Source organism: Phascolarctos cinereus, unplaced genomic scaffold (assembly GCF_003287225.1).
Source record: "Phascolarctos cinereus isolate Bilbo 61053 unplaced genomic scaffold, phaCin_HiC Scaffold_3;HRSCAF=262, whole genome shotgun sequence".
In the NCBI taxonomy this organism is placed as follows: Eukaryota; Metazoa; Chordata; class Mammalia; order Diprotodontia; family Phascolarctidae; genus Phascolarctos; species Phascolarctos cinereus.
The window spans coordinates 23260090-23286298 of NW_027555736.1; positions in this window are offsets into that span (position 1 = coordinate 23260090).

A 26209-nucleotide genomic window follows, 5' to 3' on the forward strand; every position below is an offset into this window, starting at 1 on the left:
TTTTTCAGTATAAGAATATCCTTCCTATTTCAATATTTTTTTAAAGTAATCCTTTCTAATGGTTTTCTGCATTGCCCCTATTTGATAAAATATATCAATCTTTTAAGAATTCCAATGCACCTTCTCCAAAGACATGGGGAGGAGGGGAGAAAAAGGGAGGAAGGGAGATGTTGCTGACATTAAGTCATGATCTATATATAATGTAAATCTGGGAAATTCTAGTTCCTGTATATTAACCTTTTTTTCTTGGCCTTTACGATGGTGTGTGAAGACAAAACATTTAGCAGGCTCAATACTTTTATTCTGAAGATTGGGAACTTCCCTCATTCAAGTGAGCGGAAGAACTGCCTGAGAGGTGCCCAACCTCTTCCTAAAGGATCTTAACAAATAGCACAGATGCTTAGTTGTCAAAGAGGGTTTATGTACAGTCTTGCCTTGAAGCAGGAGAAACCCTAATGGTAAGTTAGTCAGTCAGTCAGTCAACCAACATGTATTAAATAATATTGCAGTGGTGTGGAAACTCAGAATGTGCCATCCCATTCCATACTCTATGTGCTTACAGTTAGGATTGGGAGTGATCCAGTAGAGTAGAAAGAACACTGGCTCCAATCTCTGAGGAGTTATGGTGGTCAAAGATTATTACCTGGTGACCAGAAATCTCAGAAATCTAGAGAGAGGCTTCCCTGAACTTAGCTAGGCCTGTCTTACTATAATATAACGCAGCACAAGACACACACACACACACACACACACACACACAACACACACACACATACACTTTGGGCCAGGCTGATATTACTTTTTCAGCTTGCTGGATCTTCCCAGTACTTATACGGTGCTGAAACCCAGGGTGATCTCCATGATAGTACAAGACTCTAGAGGATGACTTTTGTAAGGATATGGTAGTTGGCTACCTAATCAAATAAAGTCATCCCACTTCTGGTCTGGCCCACGTTCTGCTGCCTCTGGGCCCAAACTGGGTTAAAAGTCGCACTCAGGGTTGTTTGTTTTTCCACAAGTAGGCCAATTTCATTCAATTGATCAAAAAATGTTTATTATCTTAACCTCCTTCCTGACCTTACATCTCCAATTGTCTATTAGACATCTCGAACCACATGTAGACACCTGAAACTCAACATGGCCAAGACTGAACTCATTATCTTTACCCCAAAGTTCTCCCCTCTTGTTAATTTCCTTGTTGCTCTCAATGGCACCATAGCCCTTCCAACCACTCAGGCTTGCAATCTAGATGTCATCTTTGCTTTTTCTCACTCCTCAACCCTCAAATCCAATCTATTTTCAAATCTTGCCAACTCACCTTTGTGTGTCCTTTTCTCTCCTCCGACAGGGATGCCATCCTGGTACAGGCCTACTTCAACTCACCCCACTCCAGTCCACCTTCCACTCAGCAGTCAAACTGATCTTCCTAAAATGAAGGCCTTGCCACATCACTTCCCTAACCAATCGACTCCAGAGGCTCCCTATTGCTTCTAGAATCAAACACAAACTCCAGTTTGGCACTTAGAGCCCCACACAATCTACTAGGCCCCTTCCTCCTTCTCCAAGCTTACATACTCTGACCCAATGACATTGGCTTCCTCTCTGCTCCTTGGACTTCCAACTCTACGGAGTTGCACTGGCTGTCACCCATGCCTAGAAACGCTCTCCCTCCTTGTCTCCACCTCTTGGCTCCCCTAGCTGCCTTCCGGTGCCAGGTAGATTCCCACCTTCTGGAAGAAGCCTTTCCCTTTAATGCTGATATCTTCCATCTCTATCTCCAATTTATGCTGTGTATATCTTGTGCATACACCGTTGTTTGCATGGTGTCTCCTCTACTAGGCTGTGAGTTTCTTGTGATCAGGGGCAATCTATTGCCTTTTTTTGTATCCCCAGCCTTTAGTACAGTGCCTGGCACACACTAGGTGCTTAATAAAAGCTTGTTGATTTGTTGACTTATTTAGTACCTACTAAGTACAAGATCCTGAGAAAAGAAAATTGAAAAAAAAATTACATGGTCCTTGCTTTCATTAAGCATATAAACTACAGGAAGATATATGAGATGTCAATGACTAAATGTAATATGACATTGAATGTGGCTGAGGCCAAGGGAAAAAGTCTAGATAAGTGCTGAAAGACAATGTGAGGATAGACAAAAGTTCCTCTAGAACAAAGACCCTTCACATGGAGCCCACAGACCCTCCATCTCTCAGCTCTGGGCATTTTCTCTGGCTGTCTCCATGCCCAGAACACTCTCCTTCCTCCACTGATTACTGACCTCCTTAACTTCCTGGAAGTCCCAAGTAAAATCCCACCTTCTATAGGAAGTCTTTCCTAACCCCTTTTTAATGCCAATGCTTTCCTTCTTAATTATTTCCTATTTATCTTATATATCACTTCCTTTGTATGTGTTTGTTTTCATGTTGTTTCTCTCCTATTTCATAGTAAGCTCTTTGAGGGTAGCAATTTTCTTTTGACTTTTTTTGTCTCCCCAGTGCTTAGCACAGCTTCTGGCACACAGTAGGTGCTTAATAAATCTTTATTGAATTGAATTATTGAATGTTAAATAGAAGAGAAGTTTAATTTGTTCCCCTTGACCCCACCTGTACAAACAGGGACCAATGTGTAAAAGCTGAAGAGAGTCCATTTTGGCTTGATAAAAAGATAAAATTCCTAACAATTAGAGCTATCCAGAAGTGAGTCCTGTATCAGTAGAGGTCTTTCAGCAAAGGTGAGGTGGTTGCTTGTCTGGTATGTTATAGAAAAGTCTAATCTAGGTGTGAATTTGACTCAATAATCTGAGGCCCTTTAGGCACTGAACTTTGAGTCTATAATTCTGTGAATAAGAAAGGTTTGGGAGATGTTTTCAAGAATATGACATTTTCTGATCTTGGCATTGAAGCACCATCTTCAGCTGTCAGATATTCCTGTAACCAAGAACTCTGTCAGCTTACAGCACAGTCTAAAACACAAGACTTCCAAAGTGATCACAAGTACTTGGGGTCATTAAAAGCACTGTGCAAAAATGCATACAATGCAAGAGTTCATGAACATGAGGGGATGGTTAAGGTCACCCAGGAGCATTCAATCCCCAGGGCATCACTGCCTGCCATGTACAAGTGAGCTCTACCCTCTTTCTTTTCCTCCGTAATTGCAGTTTGATCACAGAATCATGGAATATTTCTTCATCTTTCCTAGTCCCTTCATTTTACAGATGTGGAGACTGAGATCCAGATAGGGGAAATATCTAAAGTCATAAGGCTATGAACTGAAGGACTAGAGCTGGGACTCAATCACCAGACTCTGTCTCCCATTGTGCTATTATGATCTAGCCTAAATACTAGCCCCAAAGCCTAAGAGTTACTTGATTTTATATGCTTCATCCAGTCAGCTTTTGAGTGGCAAAGAGGCTACTAACCTGAATGGGGACTATTGGAGAGCAGTATTGTCTTCTTTAGCAAAGATCATCAGCCCTGTAACCCAACTGGGGCAATATCAGCCATTGATAACTTCTTAAATTATAGTATCTAACCTAATAGACTCAATTTTTGCTGTCTACAAAACAAATTATATAATTGTTTAATTTATCAAAAATCAATCTTTCTAGTTATGAAGCTAGAAAAGACAACTTATAGAGCAATATTTTTAAAGAAATCGATGTCTCTAAGTACAAAATGTATGCTTCTTAACTAATATAACCTGCTATTTATAAATATTAGCTTTTATTTTTTATTTCACTATTTCTTTTCTTTTTTGGCAATTGGGGTTAAGTGACTTGCCCAGGGTCACACAGCTAGTAAGTGTCAAGTGTTTGGTCTGAGGTCACATTTGAACTCAGATCCCCATGACTTCGGGGCCAGTGCTCTATCCACTGTGCCACCTAGCTGCCCTTTATTTCACTATTTCTGACCAGCCTGTTTCTTTTACTTTACAATGAGCTGTTAATCATAATTCAGGCAATAAACATCTTGTTATTATTTTTCTGCTACTCATTCTAAGCACTAAATATACTCAAGCATCTCTTTATGAATCTGGGCATATTTGAGCTCTTGACTATTGCATTGTTTTACTTGTTCCTGTTCCCAGCTTAGATTGTTTTAGTGTATCTGAATTAGTCTTTAAAGGGAGACTGTGTAACACCAGTATATATTCCCAGTTCTTCCCAATTCCTGAGGGAGTTCTTCTGTCCCAGGGGTGATAAAATCTTACCTTTTTGACCCTTATCCTTTCCCCACACTTTATAACAAGACAGAATATAGCCTTAACAAGTAGCACAAATAAAGTTTATATACAAATGAGTAGCCATAAGCAACGGGTGGTGCTGGTGTGGAGTCAGGAAGACCTGTATTCAGATCTGGCCTCAGGCACTTATTAGCTGTCCTATATAAAGGAACATTCCCTTTCCCCACAGGCAAAGCTTTTGCCACTTAAGACCAAGCTAAGCAGCTAGATGTTACAGTAGAGAGAATGTCGGCCCTGGTGTCAGGTAGATCTAAGTTCAAATCCAACTTCAGATTGTTCCGAGCAATGTGACCTTGGGCAAGTCACTTAACCTCTGTTTGCCTCCATTTCTTCACTTGTAAAATGGCAACAATACCTGATAGGGTTGTTGTGAGGCTCAAATGAGATAATATTTATAAAAAGTGTTTAGCATATTGCTTTGCACATAGTACGCACCTACTATATAAATGTTAGCTATTATTAGCTATTAAACTACTATGGTGAGCCTTTCTGTTCTTATTCCACCACCAGGTGGTGCTACTAGCCCTTAACCTGATCCTATTCAATTGGAAGAGTCAGCCATTGAGTACCACACTCTCCTTGAAAGTGCTTCTACCTAGGAAGTAGAAATGATGGGAGAAATGCCCTGGTTCCCATAGATCTCAGGGAGGAGGTGACACAGTCGAGAGAGCCCTACCCTTTCATAGGCTGTGCTCCAGAAAATAGATAGAATCTATTGCCACCACCACCATAAAAGCCTTTCTGGGATGATTGGACCTCTCAGGTTTGTACTCCACTGACACAGGCATCTGAAAGCCAGGGTCACCTCTTGCCAAAGTAAAATTAATTATAAGTATAATTTCATTTTCATTGTTAGCATTTCTATTTTAAGTAATAACAGGGTGCAAGTCATAAGCTCTTTTATCTGAAGATTTTCAGGCTGTCTGAACTCGCCACATCACATTGACTGCATTTTGCCTAATATCTACAACATGGCATAAGTTCCAGCACTATCTAGATTGCCCTTGAGTAAGATTCATCATCATGTCCTAAATTCTTTACACGCATCATTGAAAGCCTAGTGGCAGACTGAAGGGATTTTCAGGAAGCATAAAAGGCAAAATAAAAATTTTATGCTGTTTTAGATAAGCGAATAGCTGCCCTATAGCACTTTCTAATATTAACTCATTAATCTTCACAACTGACCTAAAAGACAGGTTTCCGTGAGTTCTAGCCTTTCTCCCCTTGCAAAATATACTAGTGTATAATAGGGGCACCTTTATTTTGGTTCTGAACACTTACAGAATCAAATGAAAAATGACAAACAAGAAATAGAAATCTTTGTGATGATTTAAAGGACAGGAGGTGGAGGAGGAAGAGGAGAAGAGAAAGGTGAGGAAGAGGAAAAGGAAGAAGAGGAGGAGGAAGAAGAAGAAGAAGAAGAAGAAGAAGAAGAAGAAGAAGAAGAAGAAGGAGGAGGAGGAGGAGGAGGAGGAGGAGGAGGAGGAGGAGGAGGAGGAGGAGGAGGAGGAGGAGGAGGACTGAGACCATCACTGGGGCAGCAAGTTAATGTAATTTCCATATCTTTCAATAATTCAGTGGTTCAAATAGCTATGATGTTGGCATACGCAGGTTTCTACTCCAGCAACACACATCACAACTTTAGTAAATGATTTTCCTGAGTTGCTGGGACAGACAACATTTATCACCAGGAAGCATAGCTGGTCCTGAGCCACTTGGACCTAGGCTGGATGTTGGATTGTAGACATACAGCAAGCCATACTCAAAGCTTTTCTAGCTTGGTAAGAGCTAATAGAACTTGTTGGCAGAGACTTTGAGAAGCTGAGTCACTTCCATGCCAAAATGAGGTATCAGAGGACAACAATACTTCCGTGTATGGTCATTTCCACATTTGGGGAAATTAGAATCAAGGCTTTTGTTTTCTCTTCAAATACCTTCAAATCTGTCAGACATGAGTTTTGTTTTGTCTTGAAAAAGGGAATTTGAAACACATAGCAATGAACTTTATCCTTATTTTCAGAATACACATGGAAGAAGAAGAATAATGCTATACATGTATATGACATTAATATAATATGTTAAAGTTTGCAAAGTCCTTTAGGTACTTTATTTCATTGATTCCCACAACAACCTTGTAAAGAAGATACTATTATGTCCATTTTACTGATGAGGAAATCTATGTCTAGCCATGTTACTTCTCTAATTAAGAAGTTTCAGCAGCTCCCTATAGCTCTTTTAATGCTAAACTCATTAGTTTGGTATTTAAGCCCATCACAACCTAAATCCAGATTATCTTTCTCGGATGTTACTTTATATTTATTTGGTATATATCTTATATTTGTTTACTATAATCCAATTGTATCCCTCCAGAAGAATTCGAACTCCTTGATCAGAAGGATATTTATGGATCCCCATTACCTATCCCTGTACCTGGCACATACCTTAGGTACTTAATACGTGCTCATTGAATAGAATTGAATTAGGCTTAGTGAGGTTATTTGCCCATGGTCAGTAAGCATCAGAGATTTGCGTAGCCTGAATTTCAAGCATAGGGCATTGTTCATAGACTCTTCTGATTGGTAGAGAGAATGACCAAGTGACCCTATGTGACTAAGTAAAAGGTATAGTTGGTGGAATTGGTGTAAGACCTTAAGAGAGGACAGACATTTTGTATTCCCACTTAGAGAGAGACACATGAATCTAGACTACCTTCCAGACATGATTCTAAACTTGAGGGAAGAGAAGGAGAAAGATTCTCCTGCAAACAAATAAGGAAAACTGGCATCTCAATTTGTCCCTGGTTTCTAACTTGTCTCCCTAGATACTTCAGAGAATTTCCCCTTGGATGAAATTGAAGTCACTCTTTTAGTTAAAAAATTTAATTAAAAAATACACTCTAAGATGTAAACTTTAGTCACCCTCCCCCTTTAAAGAATAGCATCTAGGGAAGGTAGCAGTTTTATTGCTATTGAGGAGGAGGAGGAGGAGGAGGAGAAGGAGAAGGAGGAGGAGAAGAAGGAGAAGGAGGAGGAGAAGAAGGAGAAGAAGAAGAAGGAGAAGAAAAAGAAGAAGAAGAAGAAGAAGAAGAAGAAGAAGAAGAAGAAAGAAGAAGAAGGAGAGGAGGAGGAGGAGGAGGAGGGGGGAGAGGGGGAGGGAAGAGGGAGGGGGAGAGAGAACCACTCATGGATCTTTTCCCTTCCTCTCTTCCAGGCAAGAATCAAAGTGTCTCCTGGAGAGAGGTGGCAATATTCCAGAGATGTCTACCTCTGGAGCTACTTTCAGTCAAATCATGTGAACATATATCATATAAGTAGCATACTTCTATACTGCCTCCTCCTGATCTAGTGTTTCATTATTATTTTATCATTTCTATTTTTCTCAGTTCAAATACTTCAACTCTCCAATGGATAGATGATTTGAACAGTTTGGTTATTCCATCCAGAGAGGCAGATCGCCCAAATGCCCATCCTATGACACTTTTGACCATATTCTCCAATAAGCTCTCCTTGTTGAGTCCACCCAATGTGCTAGGATCCTTCCTCAAGTACCTTTGATATGGCCAGGATACAAATGGAGCAGGAGGGCTACTCATCCATTATCCGAGCACTCATCTCTACTCAGAACATCATCTCCACTCCCTCCCTATCTAACAATAGTATTCCACACCTGGTTCTATCCCAGGCTTTGATAGACCAGCTTTGGAATTTTCTTTTTTTAATCTGGTCTCCCATTTCACATCCCGGACATTTTTAGCCATGCTACTTCATGCGTACCCTCCCCCTTTCCCAGCTCCTAGGCTCCCTTTTATGAATTGTCTTTTCTCATTTAGAACATAAGCTCCTTAAAAGCAGGTATTGTCCTGCTTGCTTATAGTTGTACCCACTGTGCTTAGCATGGTGTCTGGCATGTACTAATCATTTAATAAAGGTCCTATTATCTCTATCATCAATCTATCTGTCTATATCTATCCGTCTATATCTATCTATCTGTCTGATCCATCCATCCATCCATCCATCCATCTATCTATTTATCTATCTATCTACCTACCTACCTATCTACCCCTTGCTCTCTTCACAAGACTGGCTCATATATTTTTGCTGATACTTTTCTTTGTTTACATTCTTTACACATCTCCTTTGTTATTCCTTATTCGTAATGTGTTGGTGTCTTGTTCACACCCCTCTTGGGCCTCTCTCTGGCCCTTTGAGTGGCACTTATTTTCAATTCTTGGGAGACTATAGTGTTCCATTCCAAATTGGAAACTGCTTCATTCTCATTTTTACAACACAAAATAAATGTCTATTTGTTTTCTCCTTTTATAAAATCGTTGCCATATTCTCCTCCCCTCTCTCACACAAAGCAATTTTCCTCATGGGATTTGGAGTCTCTACTACGTGAAACCTCTAATTATCGGTATGAAATCATAATTTTACAAACCATTACTGAGCTAATTCCAAGGATTGTAAAAACAATCCAAATCTTTTCTGGGCCTTATTCCATATCTAAATCATAGTAAGTGTAAGAATATTTATCGATGATTCCATATTTCTCACATAGTGCTCACTCCTCCCAAAAAAGTTGAGATGTGTCTTCTTTTCACAAAGTGATTTTGATCTAGCACATAGCAATCCTGGCAAGAAAGCTGGTGTTTAGAAAGTCATTCAGTTTATTATAGACTATAAAAATCAAAACAGAATTAAAGTGAGCCTAAGAAAATAAAATAAAAGCAACAGTCTACATGGAGTATTGGGTTTGGATTCCGTCTGAATCCAATTTGTTATTTACCTAAGAGAAAATATTTAGCTACAATTATTAACAAGAAAGAATTAGTTTAAAAAAAGCACACTAGTAAAAAGAATAAAGGCAGGTATTTAAGCTTATTTGCATATTCTAATTAACATTAAGAGAATCATCTTTGAAAGACCTGAAATAATGTAATAGCCTGGTTCTCAGTTTATGGAAACACAGAGTGGAGTTTTTTTTAATTAAGTTGTTACATAAGATCCCTGCAGTCTCTGCTGGCTCAGCATAGCTCTGGAGTTCTGGTCACAGAAGGATCTGTTCAAGTTTCAGAAAAACTGGAGTGTTCACCAGTGACCTTAATGCAGAGCCATAACTAGCAACCAGCACCCAGGGTAAACTTCACAAAGCATGCCCTCAAGTCAATTCTGTTTGAGAGGGAGATACCTCAGCAATACACCCCTGAGGGTATAAGGTGAATAAAGACTGCAAAATACAAGACTTCCAAGACTGGAGTCCCTAGGTCTCTGGTGGTCTTTTGCCAATTTCTCATTAACCAAGCTCAGTCTTTTTTTGTGCTGGTGAAAGAGTGTGGGTGCTCTTAGCACCCTCAGAAATGTGTTGACGTGAGGCAGAGTCTCAATCACTCTGCCCTCATTGTGGACCTGCCATAATGCAGGGGAAGGGCATTTCCCACAATTCAACTGAAAGGGAGACCATTGATTCCAATTAAACAGTGAGTTCCACTTTCCTGAGTCTTTAAGACACAAAAGATTTGCATAAAAGCGGAAAGACTTTTTAAGGCTACAAAGTTTATTCATTTAAAAAAAACCCTTTTATTAAATGTCTGCTCTGAGAAAATTATTTGTGCCAGGCGCTAAGAGAGGTATGAGATTTAGATAAGACCTAGTCCCTGCTATCCTAGAGCTTACAATCTGGTATGTAGAGAGTTGACATCACATAATAAGTAATAGTGATAGTAGTAGCTGGCATTTATATAATACTTTAAGGGCTGAAAGGGACTCTACATTCAACATTTTATTTGAAGTTTGCTACAACTCTGTGAAGTAGATATTTCCGATATTATCCCCATTTTACAGATAAGGAAAGTTACAGTAGATACTCTTCATGTACAGATTGGACTAGGTCACCAATGCCCTTCCAACTCTTAAATTTTGCTATTTTGAAGGGAACTGAACACTTTCATTAACAAACCAAGGTTCTAAAGGAATGAAAATGCCTTTAAAATATACATCATAACCGACTTTCAAATTGCATAGCCTTTTAAAATCGTAATTTTCCATTTTTCGCACTTTCCAAAGTCCACTTTACTAGAAGTAGGTCTTGGTCATCCCCGTGGCCGCGCTCCTGGTCACACAGTTGGAAGGATTGGTGGCTTCTGAGTCTATCGAAAAGTCTACCCTGGGCCTGGTGTGGTTTCCATTGCCCCAGTGCCTTTGTGAAGATGTTTGGCACAGCATCGAAACAACCAAAGCTGTGCTCTGAGTGACACATAGGTATTTACAGGGCTGCATTAACATCTTCCAAGCACAGCTATAACATCGGGAAGGCCTGTTTTCATTTCCTAGATGAGTGCAGGAATCCAAAATTAAGTCAACTACTCAACATTAGGTGTCAATATTAAGAGCAGAGATTTTCTTGGATATCGATCTGTCTCAACTAGCACTCACTTAAGGGATAATAAATGTGACAAAAAGAAGATGTAATAGACAGCAATCAATGTAAGAGGGTCCATAGAACACATTAATCAATGAAACTTAAAATCGTAGGCCATTAACTATATAGGTAACAGAGGGGTGTGGGAAGTGGGAGGAATGCAGGATTTGGAAATGGAAGAGAGAGCTGGGAGTCAGCTGGGCCACTCACTCCCTTGCTAACCCAGTGACCTCTTAGAACTCATTTTTACCTTTCTGGGACCCAGTTTCCTCATATGCAAAGTGAGAACTTTTTTTCCTTTTGAGTGGGTGTTGATCAGTTGGGGAATGTCCAAACACTTTGTGGCATTTTAATGTCATGGAATAGCTGTGTTCGGTAAGAAATGACAAATAGGAAGAATTCAGAGAAACCTGGGAAACCTTACATGAACAGATGCAGAATGAAGTAGGCAGAATTAGGACGATACATGGTCAATCACCACCACAACAATGTAAAAGGAAATAACTTCAAAAGTCTTCATGAATCTGAAGAATATTAATAGTTACTTATATTACGTAGTATACATTGTATTTTATATATACATACATATTACATAGTAATTAATAATTACTGATAATTACAGTGACCAATCACAGCTTCAAATTGGTCAACCATGCCCCCTGCCTCTCAGGAAAGGTGGGGGGCTGTTGGTGCAGAATGAGGCACACATAAGGAAAGGGGAAACAGGTAATAAACATTTATAAAATACCTATACTGTGTTAAATAATTTACAAACATCACCTGATTTGATCTTCACAACAGCAGTGCTATTATTATTCTCATTTTCCGGATGAGGAAACAGAGATAAACAGAGCCCAGGGTCTCACAACTAGGAAGTGTCTGAGGTCACATTTGAACTCAGTTCTTCCTGACTCCAGGCCCAGTGTGCTGTACCCTGTGGTGCACTCTAGTTGCTAGTTACCTGTAGTGTTAGAAAGTTGCCTGGGTCACTAAGAAGTTAAATGGCACGTCAAGGTCATTTAAGGAGCACTGGAACCTAGGTCTTCCTAACTCCAAGGCTGGCCCTCTATCCACCATGCCATACTGCCTCTCAAAGCACCAGAAAAACTTGCGCCATTATTTACTAATAATAGAAACAATTACCACTTGATTACCGAAATCACTTATTCCTTTGTCTATTCATTGAACAAATATTTAATGACCTCCTGTGTTGTAAAATTTAGGGGATATTCAAAACTGAGTAATAAATGACCCCTGCCCCAAGGGAGCTTGGAGTTAAGTCAGGACCAAACACTTCCTCCATCCCTCAGCCAGTAGCTTTTCTCCACTGGCCCCTAAGTCCGGGGGAGCACAACCAACTTTCTTTCAAATAGAACCACTCCAATGCAAACAAGGAATACAAACACTAAACAATTCCCCCAGTCTTCAATGTCCATCCTCTGTGGATTGAGGCTTGGGCCAGGCACAATAAATTCCTGTTGAATGATTGAGTGAGTGAGTGAGTGAGTGAGTAAAAGCGGACTAGATATACAGTCTAGCCACCCATCCTGGGCTCTTTAACGAATTATTCTGTTTTTCAAATAGAGAATATGCATGATGATTCCTCAACAGTCTAGTATACTTGCCAGGAAGTAAGAGCACCTGAATTCACAACCTAGCTCTCTCCTTTACTAGCTGTGCAGCCTCAGGCAAGGGACTTACCTTCCAAGAGCCTCAATTTCCTTATCTATGAAATGAGAGGAATTAGACCAGATGGCTTCCAAGTTCTTTTCAGTTCTAAATCTATGATTTAATATTTTGAATTACCGATGAAGGTTGGTTTATTTAGAACTAAAGGGACCCATCACTACTAGTAATATACCCCAAGGAGATCAGAGACAAAAATTTACCAACTATTCATAGCAACATTGATATTTTGGCAAAGAAGTGGAAAGTAGGCACCTCTCCAATTGGGGAATGACTGAACCAACTGTGTCGTTATAAGACAGTGGAATAATATTGCTCCATATGAAAAAAATGAATATGAGAAATTCAGAAAAATAAAACAACTTGAGAAGATTGTAAACTCATGCAGAATAAAGTAAACTGAACTAAGATATCATTATATATGACTAGAATCATGTCAATGATGAGAACACTAAAATGAAGCCCGACCATGAGAAATTGTAATGAATAGTACTGGCCACAGAGGAAAGAAAATAACTTCCTCCTTTCTGTAGAGAAGCAGGTGACAGAGTCGGAATGTTGTATACGTTGTCAGACATAGTCCAAGTCATTATCTCTTCTTTGTTTTTCTCTGTTGTAATACACAGTTTTCTAGTTTGAGAGGGCAGGAGGATGCAGGCGTAAATGGAAAGGTCAATGATATAAACGCAAAGGGCATTCATAAAACATGGAGGTCTGGCACTTGTGCAGACTTCCTGGGATAGCATTGCACTGTGTGGAGAGGTCTGGATGCTGCTTTCTGGATAATTGAAGAGACAGTGGAGCTTGTGTGGCCATTCCATAACTGGTCATGGTTGACTAACTATAGTGGTTGTGAGTAGCCTTTTGGCATTAGCCACACAGCCAGAACTGTAGAAATCTCCAAAAAGGCATGAGTCAGCTTTAACCATCTCTTGTCTGGGGGAGGATGGTGACTATCTCGCTCATGATGTCAGGGGAGAAACTGTTCAATAAAGGGCACAAGGCTTTCTTCCCCTCAGAGGCCATGAGGCTCCTGAGAAATGAGCCTCTGTCCTTGTCCTTTTCCATCCTTGGGCAGAGAGTGGAGTTTCAGACTTAGCCAGGAGATCAAACCATAGGAATCCAGGAGTCAGGATCTGGACCAGGTTAGGGGCCAATCTAGCACTAAAACTCCAAAGGAACAAGTAGAGATCTTCAGAATGATGTTTGGAACTCTATCCCACAGCAGCCACATCACATGTGGGGGTGAATTTGGCAGGACCAATACTGGGTAAGAACTGAGCTGTCATGAACTTAATTTCTGCCACACCACCTCTGCCACCAAGACACCAAGGCGATATACCTTGGAGTCAGGAAAACCTGAGTTCATATCCAGCTTCAGACACTTACTAGCTGTATCACCCTAAGTAAGTCACTTAACTGCTGCTTGCCTCAGTTTTCTCATCTGTAAAATGGGAATAATAATAGCATGGAACTCCCAGGGTTGTTGTGAGGTGCAAATGAGATAATAATTGTTAAGTGCTTGGCGCACAGTAGGCACTGTAGAAATGTTAGCTATTATTATTGTTATTATTATCATCATCATATACGGAAGGATTATGCTGCTGAGATTTTTGCTATACATTTATCTCTTTGTAAAAAACCAATAGATGTTACATTGTTAACTGGAACTAAGATACTGAGGTAATGAAGGAAAATGGTAGAAGCTGGAGTCCCTGGTAGTAGGGAAGAAAAGGTTCCCACAAATCCCTCAGGGTACCTGAGAATCTGAGAGTGGGGCCAATTTAAGAATAAATTTAAAATTTTAATTTAAAAATAAAAATTTAAATTTAAATAAAAAACCTCCAAAAGGATTCTAATGTTGCTGTGAAATGTTGTCATTGTTAACAAGGTCTTTTGAAGACCATTGACTTACAAATCTAAAAGAAACAAGTTTAAAAACCAAGTATTGTGAGCAGGTAAACTCCCAACCTCCAGGCAAGGCCCTAAAAAGGAATCACTTAGAGGAAGAGGGGTGGGTAAGAGGAAGACTGAGGATAGTTAATCAGCCTTGGCCTTGTTCTTGGCTTTTTCTCCCCATACCTATTGGCTGGAGAAGGGTCTCGTGAACTTAAAGAGGCCTGAAGGATTTGGACTTCTTCATTGGTGTCTTAGTGTCTATCAGCAGCGTCTACATTGAGAACTGAGGATGGTCTAGACACACTGAGGAGAGTCAAGATTGTACAAGGAGCCCAGTAGAAATGACATCTATACCTGAGGGGAATATTTGAGGACTCAGCCAAAGGATTTCCAAGGGCTATGAGTTACCCCCTTTTTCACACGTGCTTTAAACTTAAAACAACTTTTGCTTTGTCTCTTCTACACCTGTGCAGGAGAGTGCCCCAGACTTTTGAGGGGATGTTTTATGCCAACTATGCCACCATAGTAAATACCCATTTCTAACAGCTAATTACATCTGGAGGAGTAATTACTATCTACTGATAATTGCGGGGGCGGGAGAAGCCCAGAAATTGGTGCTTGTGCACAGTAACGCTAATAATACGAGTTCTTAACCTGGGGTCTATGAACTTATTTTTTAATTTTTATAACTGTATTTCAATATAATTGGTTTCCTTTATAATTCTCTTTATTGTATGCATTTAAAAACATCATTCTGAGGACTTCCTAGGCTTCACCAGACTGCCAAGGGCGTCTACAACATAAAAACGTTGAGAACCCCTGCACTAGAAAGACACCCCCCCAAAATCCCTTAGGGCTACCTTCAGAGGCCTGAGGGGTGTTGCCATAGCCACCCTCTAGCATCTGATCTGCTAAAGCGAGTTGGATTTGTAAGCAGAAGTCTCGAGCAGGTATTACACTAATGTCAAGAAGACTGCAGAATGAAATAAGAGCTATCAAAATAGACAGAGGGAACAAAATCTCTATTTGCCAACAACAGGATGGTTTAATTAGGATATTCTAGAGAAATAGCAAAGAAGCAGAGCTAATTAATAGCTCTGATAGAGCTGAATGATTTTTAAAAAAAGACAAACCCCCAGAAATCAATAGTATTTCTAGGCAGCAATAACAAAACTTAAGAGCAAATATTATAGAGGAAAGTCCCATTCGAAACAACTAAAATATACCTGTGCTATCTGGGAGTCAATCTACCAAGACTCAACATCTATGTAGACACAATTACAAAACACTCCTTAAAGCAATAAAGAATGACTTAAATAACTGCAGGGACATTTAGTGTCCATGGCTGGGCTGTGCTGGTATGAGTAGAGATAGAAACCTGCACCTTTGCACCACTCTAATTAAAAATAATGGTATTAACTCAGTAATTAACAGGCTAAGTATTGCACGAATCAGATTACAAGTAGAAACTTTACAGAACTAGACAAAATGTGTATTTTTTTAAAAATTCATCTAGAGGAATAGAGATCTAGACAATCAAAGGAAATAATAAGGATAGAATCAAGAAGACTTGGCATATGGGATTTGGGGTGAAAAGAGTCAAGGATGAATCTGGGAGAGGGCTGGGAAGAGAAGGTTGGAGGAAGGGTGGGTTTAAGCCAAAAGGTGATCAAGTCACAAAACACCACAACATGGTAGAACCATTTCATTCAATCTAACAGCATTTATTAAGTGCCTACTAAATTCCAGATGCTGTGCTAGGGGAGAAAGATCACAAAATCATGGATTTAGAACCAGAAGTAACTTTAGGAATATCTAATCAAGTCCCTTCATTTTGTAGATAAAGAAACCGAGACCTAGAGATTTTAAGTGACTTTCTCAAGGTCATAAAAGTTTTAAATGATGAACACGAACCCCTCCCTCCCGCACAAAAAAAAAAGTCTCTGCTTTCAGGGAGATTACATTATATTGGACCACGGCATTACATGGGATTTTGAGAGATTATTCTGTAACAGGCCTTCATGCAAGCCAGATGGATTGGGAACAACATTGGCCTAAGTAGGAGTTAGAAGAAGTTCCACTCTGATTACTAGTAATATGATCCTGGGCAAGGCACAATAATATTGGCTAACATTAATATGATGCTCTAAAGTAGGCAAAATTATACATACCTACATACACATGTATGTGTATATACATATTACACACACACATATATATATATATATATATATATATGATTTTAATCATTACAACAGCCTTGTAAGGTAGGCGCTATTTTAATTCCCATTTTCAAATGAGAAAACTGAGTCTGTGAGACTTGCCCAGAGTTGCACAACCAGTAAATGGCTGAGACAAGAATCAAAGTTGCATATTCCTGACTCAGAGTTGAGAACACTATCTTCTAACTTATCTATCTGCCTCATAACTTCACTGAGTCTCAGTTTCCTCATCTCCACATAAGGGGATTAGATGAATTTAAAGAATCTTAGCACCTCTGAGCCAGTCTGGGCAATTTCCTTCCATCTCCAAAATCCTCTGCTCCTTAGCCTATATTTCAGCCATGTCAGAGAAGAAGAGCATACAGCCTCCCGGGTAATATTACATTTTCGAGCCTTCAAATTTAGAGCTTAAAAAAAGCTGTTACAAGCAACAAATAATGGAGCACAGCTTTCTTGAATCTCCTCAGAAGAGAACTGAGCCAACATTCGCCTATTTTTGATCCCAGGATAAATGATTTTGTGAGAAAATATACTGAGGGGAAAAAAAGATGACTCTGCCCAGGAAATCTAACAGATATTTTTCCTCATGTGTCTCCTTCATCTTGTTATGATTTTCTAATCAATTGCTATAAAATTATTTTGGATGACGTGTGTCTATAAGAGTGTTATTTCTTCCTGTCCCTGGGGTTGTTTCTGCCAATAGATTTTGAATTACAAATGTATCTTTGAAAATAGGAAATTGGGAAGAAAATGCACATTGAGTCATGGGGCTCAGTTTTGTCAGAGTAGTGTTTTTCAGACTGACTCAGCAGCTCTGGGTCCAAGGCAGCTGTCATAGGGAAATTGCCCTGATTGATTCTGTAGTGAGAAAAAACTGGAGACAGAACAGGGAGGCAGGACAGAGGAAGCAGTATGATACATAGTAGCAACATAAGATTTGAAACTGCAGGTCCCAGGTTCAAATCCCAGCGCTGCCCCTTGATATCTATGTGACTTCACCCATCTGGGCCTCAGTTTCCTTATCTGTAAAATGTTGGGGTTGGACTCAATGTGCATTTGGTGAGGATGAGATGACCAGAGGACAATCATTATGCTCCACTAGTATCCTCTCAAAGTCTCATGGGTGAATTCCCCATGGTGAATTGATGAGATGATGTGCACACGATGGGCGACAAGGCATGATCTGCACTATTGGAAGAACGCTGCTCTCATCAGAGAGGTGCTGAATTCAATGGGGCTTTTGAGTAATAGCTGATGTATTTATTTACACTTAAGGGTTGGTTTGTTTTTTAAGCACTCTCCAAACATAATCTAGTTGCAGACTCCTCATGGGCCCATAAGGTAATTACAGCAGACATTACTATTCCCCATTTTGTGGATGAAGAAATTGAAACTCAGAAGTGTTAAGTGATTTACCCACCATGACACAACTAGGAAGGGTAGGAGAGTGAATTTGAATCAGTTCTCACTTGGCTCCAAGCACATAACATTCTATAATTCCTAGGGGGTTTTGTTAAATGTTTAACAACCAGATTCTCTGAGGGAAATAGATGTATCAAAACACACTTTTAAGTTTAATCTGAATTTCTAACATTTTCTCGATCACTTTCTTAAGTCTAGACAATCAAAGGAATAACAGAGCAAGGCTGATTTGCAACATGTGCTGATTTCCAAGGTTTAAATATTCACACTGAAAATTTAATAATAGGCTCTCAAAAGCCAGTTAGAGTTGGCTCCAGCACACCCCTGAACAACAGCGAGTCTCACCCTAAACCTGATAATGTAAAAAAAAAAAGATAGTGATGTAATAGCAACATAATCTGACAAAGAAATGACAAGTATACATATACATATACACATACATATACATATACATATACATATACATATACATATACATATACATATACATATACATATACATATACATATACATATACATATACATATACATATACATATACATATACATATACATATACATATACATATACATATACATATACATGTACATGTACATATACATATACATATACATATACATATACATGTACATACGCACACACTGAGGAGACAGAAGGAAATAAGAAGGTTTTATTATTAATCCAGGCTAGTCTTGGAGTCAGAAAACTTGGACTGAAGGGCTGAAGCTGAAGGATGGTATAGTAGATAGAAAGCTGGCTTCAGAGACAGCAGGCTTGGCATCCAGTTCCAATCCTGACACCCACTGGCTGTGTGACCCAAGACAAACCACTCACCTCCTAGATGACATTCTAAGAGCCCTAGGGACAGAAAATGTGCCTCTTGCTTTGGTTCAGGGAGTTTCCTCATCCCAGAGACACTTATGTCAATGAAATCACCGGTCTAGTCCCCTCCCCCTCTGAAAGATATGAGTCATGTGATGACTGGCTGGAGCCTCTCAGGACCTCAGGCTACTCTCTAAGAGCATAAGTTAGAGACAATTCACTGAACTGTATTGGTGGAGGAAGTTTCCATAGGAGGCTTTCCCTACACCAATAGAATCAAACACAGGTTGGACCACCATATATACACACACACACATACGGGTGCATGTGCACATGTATATGTATACACATATACACGTGTACATACATCTATATACACATGTAGTCACACACATGTGTGTATAATGTGCATATATTTGTGTGTGTGTGTGTGTGTGTGTATATACACACATATGGATGTATATGGGACAGTTAGATGTTGATGTGGTCCTGGAGTCAAGAAGACTTGAGTTCAAATCCAGCCTCAGATGGTTACTAGCTTTGTGACCCCAAGCAAGTCACTTCACTTCTGTCTACCTCAGTTTCTTTATCTGTCAAGTGGGAATGATAATATCTGTATCACTCATTTGACTGGATTGTTACATGGTTCACATGGGGTTTATAGAGTTGAATAACTGCCAGTTATCATCATCTAAATCATGCAATGGATAGGGTGTCATACGTAGAGTCAGGACATTTTTATTGTTGTGGAGTTGTTTTTAGTAATGTCCAACTCTTTGGGACCCCATTTGGGGTTTTCTTGGTAAAGCCACTAGAGTGTTGGCCATTTCCTTCTCCAGCTCATTTTATACATGAGGAAACTAAGGTAAATAGGGTTAAATGATTTGTCTAGGACCACCCAGCTAGTAAGTGTCTGAGGCTCGGATTTGAACTCAGGTTTTCAAGACTCCAGGGCAGGTGCTCTATCCACTGTGCCACCTACTTTCCCTGGCCTCAAACACTTATAAGCTGTGTAACTAGCTGGGCTGGGTGAGTCACTTAACCTCTGTTTGCCTTAGTTTCCCCATTGGTAAAATATATATATATAAAATAACACCTCCCTCCCAGGGTTATTATGATTAAATGAGGTAATAAATACAAAGAGCTTAGCACAGTGCCTAGCACATAGCAAGCATTATATAAATGTTTATTATTGTTGTTATTATTATTATTATCTGTGTCTCTTTATCTTTTCTACAAGGATAGGAGGACGGACTGTGTATTAGAGTCTCAGTTCCTAATCTTAACTTAGAGAACTTCTTAGACTAGGTAACAATTCCAGATGCCTGGTTCATAATTCACAGATCTCGAATGGGAAGGGAAGTGGAAAGTCCTCTGGGCCAACCTCTTTCTTTTACAGGGAAGGAAACTGAGACCATGAGAGGGCAATGACTTGGCCAGGGTCACAAAGCTAGTACTTTTCAGAATCTTAGAAATTATCCAGTATAACTCTCTCATTTTACAGTGAAGGAAACTGAGGCTGAGATGTGCATTTCCTGGTCTAGGTTGCCTAAGTAGTAAGTAGTCAAACCAAGCTTTGAATGCAGGTTTTCCTTAACCCAAATCTGCATTTTTTTCCCCACATGCCACACTTCTTCCCTACTACACCAAAGGAAATATTTAGTTAATGTCTTCAACCCAATGGAAAAAGTCTGTCCAAAGGACCATTAGGGTTCCTAATAAATTGTTCTGTAGAAAACACAGAGTCCATCTCCTCACATGCAATGGGCACATCGACACATTGATGGCCTCCAGAACACTGTCCTACTCGATGATCCCAGCAGGCAGCTCACAGCAAATGATTTCATAAGTGGAGCTACTCCATTGTGAGAAGAAAGACAGCTATCCTCATTGCCATTCTGCTGTACCCCACAAACACAAAGCCACACTTCCTTTTAAGCCATCCAAAAGCTAGGCATTTCTTTGTTGTGAGGACCAAATGATATAACATATGTAGGGTACCCTTCAAAACTTTAAAATTCAGGGCAGCTAGGTGGCGCAGTGGATAGAGCACCCAACTTGAATCAGGAGGACCTGAGTGCAAGTCTAGCCTCAGACCAAACACTTGACACTTACTAGCTGTGTGACCCTGGGCAAGTCACTTAACCTCAATTGCCTTAAAAAACAAAAAAAAAACCCTTTAAAATTCTAGATAAATATTGGCTATTATTCTAGCCATCTAGGTGGTACAATGGACAGCACCCTGGATTTGAGGTCAGGAAGACCTGAGTTCATATCTTACCGTAGTCGCTGAATAGCTATATGACCTTGGACAGATCCTCTCATCCTCAAGTTTCTCATGCGCAAAATGGGGATAATAATAGCACCAACCTTACAGGGCTGTTGTGAGGATCGAGTGAAATAATATATGTCAATGACTTCAAAAACACTTTATATAAATGCTAGCTATTGTGATTATTAATGTTGTGATTATTTGCTGCTATCCATGGAAACAACTGCCTAACATGAGTTCAGCTCTCACAAAGTCAAATCTAAGGATGGTTTTCATCATCCTTTTTTTAAAAAATGTGTATTTCCAAGGTAACAAATGAGATTTTTGTTAATATCATTGATAAGCTTGGAAGCATTTCTAACTTGGTAATAATGCATTATCTATTATCATTTATTCTCTTCTTCTTTGCCTACAGTTTTAGTGATCATAATCATTTGTGTTCTTCTAGTAACAAATGGAGACCTCATAAACGAAAAATCTCTAATGATCTGGACAAACTCCTACTTTCAAAAGCAGTAGGCAAGAGGTGAAAAAAGAAACAAGAAAGAAAGAAAAGCCAATATGTTCATTGTAGACTATTTTAATGCACATCATCAGTTAATTAAATAGTAAATAAAAAACAATCCAAACACGTGATTTCATCATTGTGGAGCTCCTATTGTGGAAATGCCCTTTGCCAATGCAAATTAACAACTCAGCTGCAATTTAGGGAGTTGCCTGGGGCCCAAAGTCAAATAGCTAATATTTGTTCATCTGATATTTATCCCATACAATCAAGGAATCCTAGATTTAGAATGAGAATGGACCTTAGAGCCCATCCAGTTGAACATTCTCACTTTGTGGATGGGGAAGTTGAGACCCAGAATGGGCAAGTGATAATAATAGCAATGATTATTATAAATAATTACTATAATACCATAATTATGCATATAATGTATAAATATAATATAAATAGTTATAATGCTAATAAATAGCTAACATTTACATGGTACCCTGACATTTGTAAAATATTTAAAAAGTTATGTCATTTTATGTCACAACAACCCTATAAGGTAGGTGCTATTATCTTCCTCATCTTACAATTGAGGAAACTGAGGCAGACAGCAGTTAAGGGACTTGCCCAAGATCATATAGCTAGTAAGGTCTAAGGCTGGATTTGAACTCTGGTCTTCCTGATTCCAGATCCAGCACCACCTAACTGCCTCTAGGATGGACCAGCTAATAAATGTCTGAAAAGATTCTCATGCAGGTCTTCCAGACTCTAAATCCAGTCTCTTAGCTTTACTAACTCACTCAAAACTAGCTGCTTAGAAGCCCACTGGTGTATTTTCCTCAACAAGCCTAGACAATCGGGGTGCCATGCCTTGCCTTATATCAATAAATCACATTCAATAAAGTGGGGCTGATTCACTGCAAGCATAAATGTCTTTTCTCCATCATTCCTTTCAGTGGGCATTTCTGCCTTAGTGTTTCTCCCGCATATGAAAACACACATGCTGTAATCATAACCATAAACTAAATGACTCCATACACCACATAGATAGCTGGCAGAAAATACTCCAGCTAATTGATAATGACATCATGCTGGTGTGTGCATTATGGCGTAAATGAGGCTTCTAGACTCATTTATGGATCTTTTATTCAAAGTTCATTCCTGATTCCTTTTATTTATATGGTTCTGAAGAGTCTTCTTCAGCCGGTGAAATAACTTATCCCTGCTGATTTGTCCCCTTTGAAATTGGAACGCAAGTGCCGATTTTTAACTGGATTTTAAAACAGATGCTGACCGGCATTGAAACAAAAATAAAATGTTGCCATGAAAACCACATTATTGAAAAGAAAAGAGGAAAACTGATTCATCGAGTCTGCTCCTGCCAGCACACAGTGTTACTCAAAAACACAATAATAATAATGTCAAGTTGTACTTTGTAACAAAATGTATTGGTGCTTATTGTGGGAGCGGAGTGGGGGGTCCCATCATCTGTGAGCACGGGATAAGTGCTGGGACTTCCATCTTTTAGTACCCACGTGGTTTCCAAAGTGGGTTAGAATTCATCACAGATGCATCTGTAAAGTTAGATGCCTGCCTAGGATCAAATGGAGGGTCTGAGAGGAAAATGCAGGGCTCTGGACTTTTCCTGAAATGTATGAAAAACAGCTAGGGAAAGAAAAAACGATGTTTGATCTCACAGACCTACTTTTGGCTAGTCTGCCTTGGCAGGGAGTCCCACCAAGAGCACCTCAGTTCTTTCCTTTTCTAAGAACTTCCAATTCCCAAAATTCTAGTTTACTGTCTTGAATACCTCCCTCACTTTTTGTAATTGTTTATGTTGAGGAAAAATAGCCTGAATATCTTAAGTTCATTCATATTCACAGGAATATGAATTTGTACTCATACATATGCATGTGTGGGGTTTTTACTTTGTCTTCCATAATTCGTGTCCTTAATGGGTTATCTTGACCACAATATTTGGGCTTCACTTTTAAGTAGAAAAGTGCTTGCCTCACCCCCTTCTGAGATGGTTCAACCCATTCCCACAAAAGCCAACTTGGGTGATAAAAGGAGCCCCTGGATTTAGAGTGTGAGAACCTGAGCTCATTACTCACTGTTTGAGTAACCTTGGGTCACCTGTGACACATTGGGCAAGTCATCTAAGTTCGCTGGCCCTGGGTGTTTCATATTTAAATGAGCTTCTGCTGTTCAGTCCTTTCCTACTTCATGACCTCATTTGGAGTTTTCTTGGTAGATAGTAGAGTGGTTTGCCATTTCCTTCTCTAGCTTATTTTACAGATAAGGAAACTGAGGCAAACAGGGTGAAATGACTTGCCCAAGGTCACACAGCAAGTTAGTGTCTGAGACCAGATTGGAACTCAGGTCTTCCTGACTCTCAGCCCAGTGCTCTAGCCACTGAGCCATCTAGCTGCCCATTTAAATGTGTGTGTGGGGAGGAGGGTGGCTTAAATGATTCTCAGGTCCTTTCTAATTCCAAATCTATGAACCAATGCTCCTTCCCACCTGAGGGACCCTGGGCAAGTCCACTATCCTCTCTGGGCCTTGGTTCCTCATCTGTAACACAAGGAGTTGGGAATACTGGTCGCTAAGGTCCCTCCCCCTCTAAATCCAGGCTCCCATGATCCTCCCTGTATAAATTTGGACAAGCCCCTTCAGCTCTGGACTTTAGTTTATGTGTTTGTACAATGACAGTGTTGGACTGGATGTCCTCTGAGGATTCTTCCAGCTCTAAATCTACGTTCTTGCAATCTTGGGATTTATGATCTTCTGATTTACACAAAAATGAACTCCAGGCCACCATGAAGTAGAGGAAGGGGACAAGTTCATTAGCCCTGATCAATCAGTGACGTGTCAGAAGTGGTCCTGGAAATGATGGAAACACTGAGAGGAGTGCACTAAGGGATGATCTCATGCAGTGATCTCACAAGAGCCATTTGTCAGCCTCCCATTCACTTGACAGGGGAGCCAGGTGCCAGGGCTGAGAGGCTTCCTTGCAGCCTGAGCTATCACCAAACAGAAGGCATCTTTCTGCTTTGTCTTACCACTCACCATTCAGGGTAGGTGGGTCCCATGGACAATCACCATGCAGATGGTGGATATTATCGACTAAATCATCTTCTGTAAAAGAACAGTTTAAGAGGCTCTGGCAGCTCATTCGAGCACCCCCTTCCCAAATTAGTCTGCATTTTCCATTGACTCTCCATGAAGACCCTGGTCAAGCACAAAGCACACTCAAAGGAATCCCAATCATATCAGTTGTTCCCTCAAGCATGGGAGTGGAGGAAGATGTAAGCATTGTGTGGGAGAAATCAGGTGCATACAACCCACCTGCTGGTGACAGACAATGTGTCCAAGACTGGAGGAGGGGGAGGGGGCTCTGAAAAGCTTGTGAGAGAATTAGAAGTCATTCTTTCTCCTATGTCACTCACTGTGATCTTGGGATGATGGATCACTTTTTATGAGAGGCACAGGGTTCTGGCAGGAATCATGGGAATCTAGAACATCCATGTGGGAAAAGAGCTGAGAGGCCAAGGCATCCCATCCTTACCAGATTAGGGATCCTCTCTACTTCATTCCTGGCAAGTGGTCCTCAATCCATCACTGGGAGACCTACGAAGAAGGCAAACCCTCCACCCCCGACCCCATGAAGGTAGATGAGATTTGCACAGTGATAGCTTATGCCCTGGCTTTCATTGATAAAAAGTAGTAGAAGTTGTGTTAAGACTTAGGATCTAAACATAATAAGTCATTCACTTAAGAGACGACCTTTTTTTCCCATTCAAAGTTCAAAACAGGTTTGTCAAGCTTGAAGAAGTGATGAATGCTGTTTGTGTTTACTCCTTTGTTCCCAAGGTTTTAAAGATGTCTTTGATGTCATAGGGTCAAAGTATCACAGAATGAGAGCATTTAGAAATGGAAGGGACTTAGATATCCTCTAACCCTGGGCTTCTCAACAACGAGTCTTCTGATAGATTTAGGGGGAGGGAGGATTGAGAACTTGTATGGGGAAAACATTAGAGCTATTTTCACTAATCTGTAACTAAAATTTAACATTTCCTTCAGTTATGAATTTTTAATTAAAAAAACACATTAATCTCAATGTGAATCCAAAAGTCACCCAAATCTCTAATCTAGTCCAAGGTTCTCCCTTGACAGGTAAGGAATTGGAATTGAAATGACCTGGCCAAGGATAAAAGAGCAACTCAGTTGGGTTCTGAACTCAGATCCTCTGTACTTAGGGTCTTTACTGAAAGCAATTAAATAACGAATTAGAGAGCATAAAACTACTGAATGTGTTTATATACATAAGCACACAGACATGCTTGTATATTATATATATATATATATATATATATATATATATATACATCATATATAGCATGCACATTTTTTCAGTGATTTATACATATATCACTGATCACATAAGAAATTTTCTTGTGTGTATTACCTTGAAAATATATAACAGCCAGACCGAGGCACATTCTCACCTGGGGGAAATGACAATTGAGATGAGGGATAGGCAGTAGGTAGCAGTGATGCAGAGGGGCAAAGAAGTCAGGAGAGGGAGTGACAGAGCACTCATGCCCATGGCAGAGTCTCAGAGGGAGAAGGGAAGGGGGGCAGTGGTGGTAGTCCTTGGCTGCATACAAAGTAAGAAATCTAGACTCAGAGGACCTAAGTTTGAATACCAGCTCTGCCCCTGACTGGGTGACCT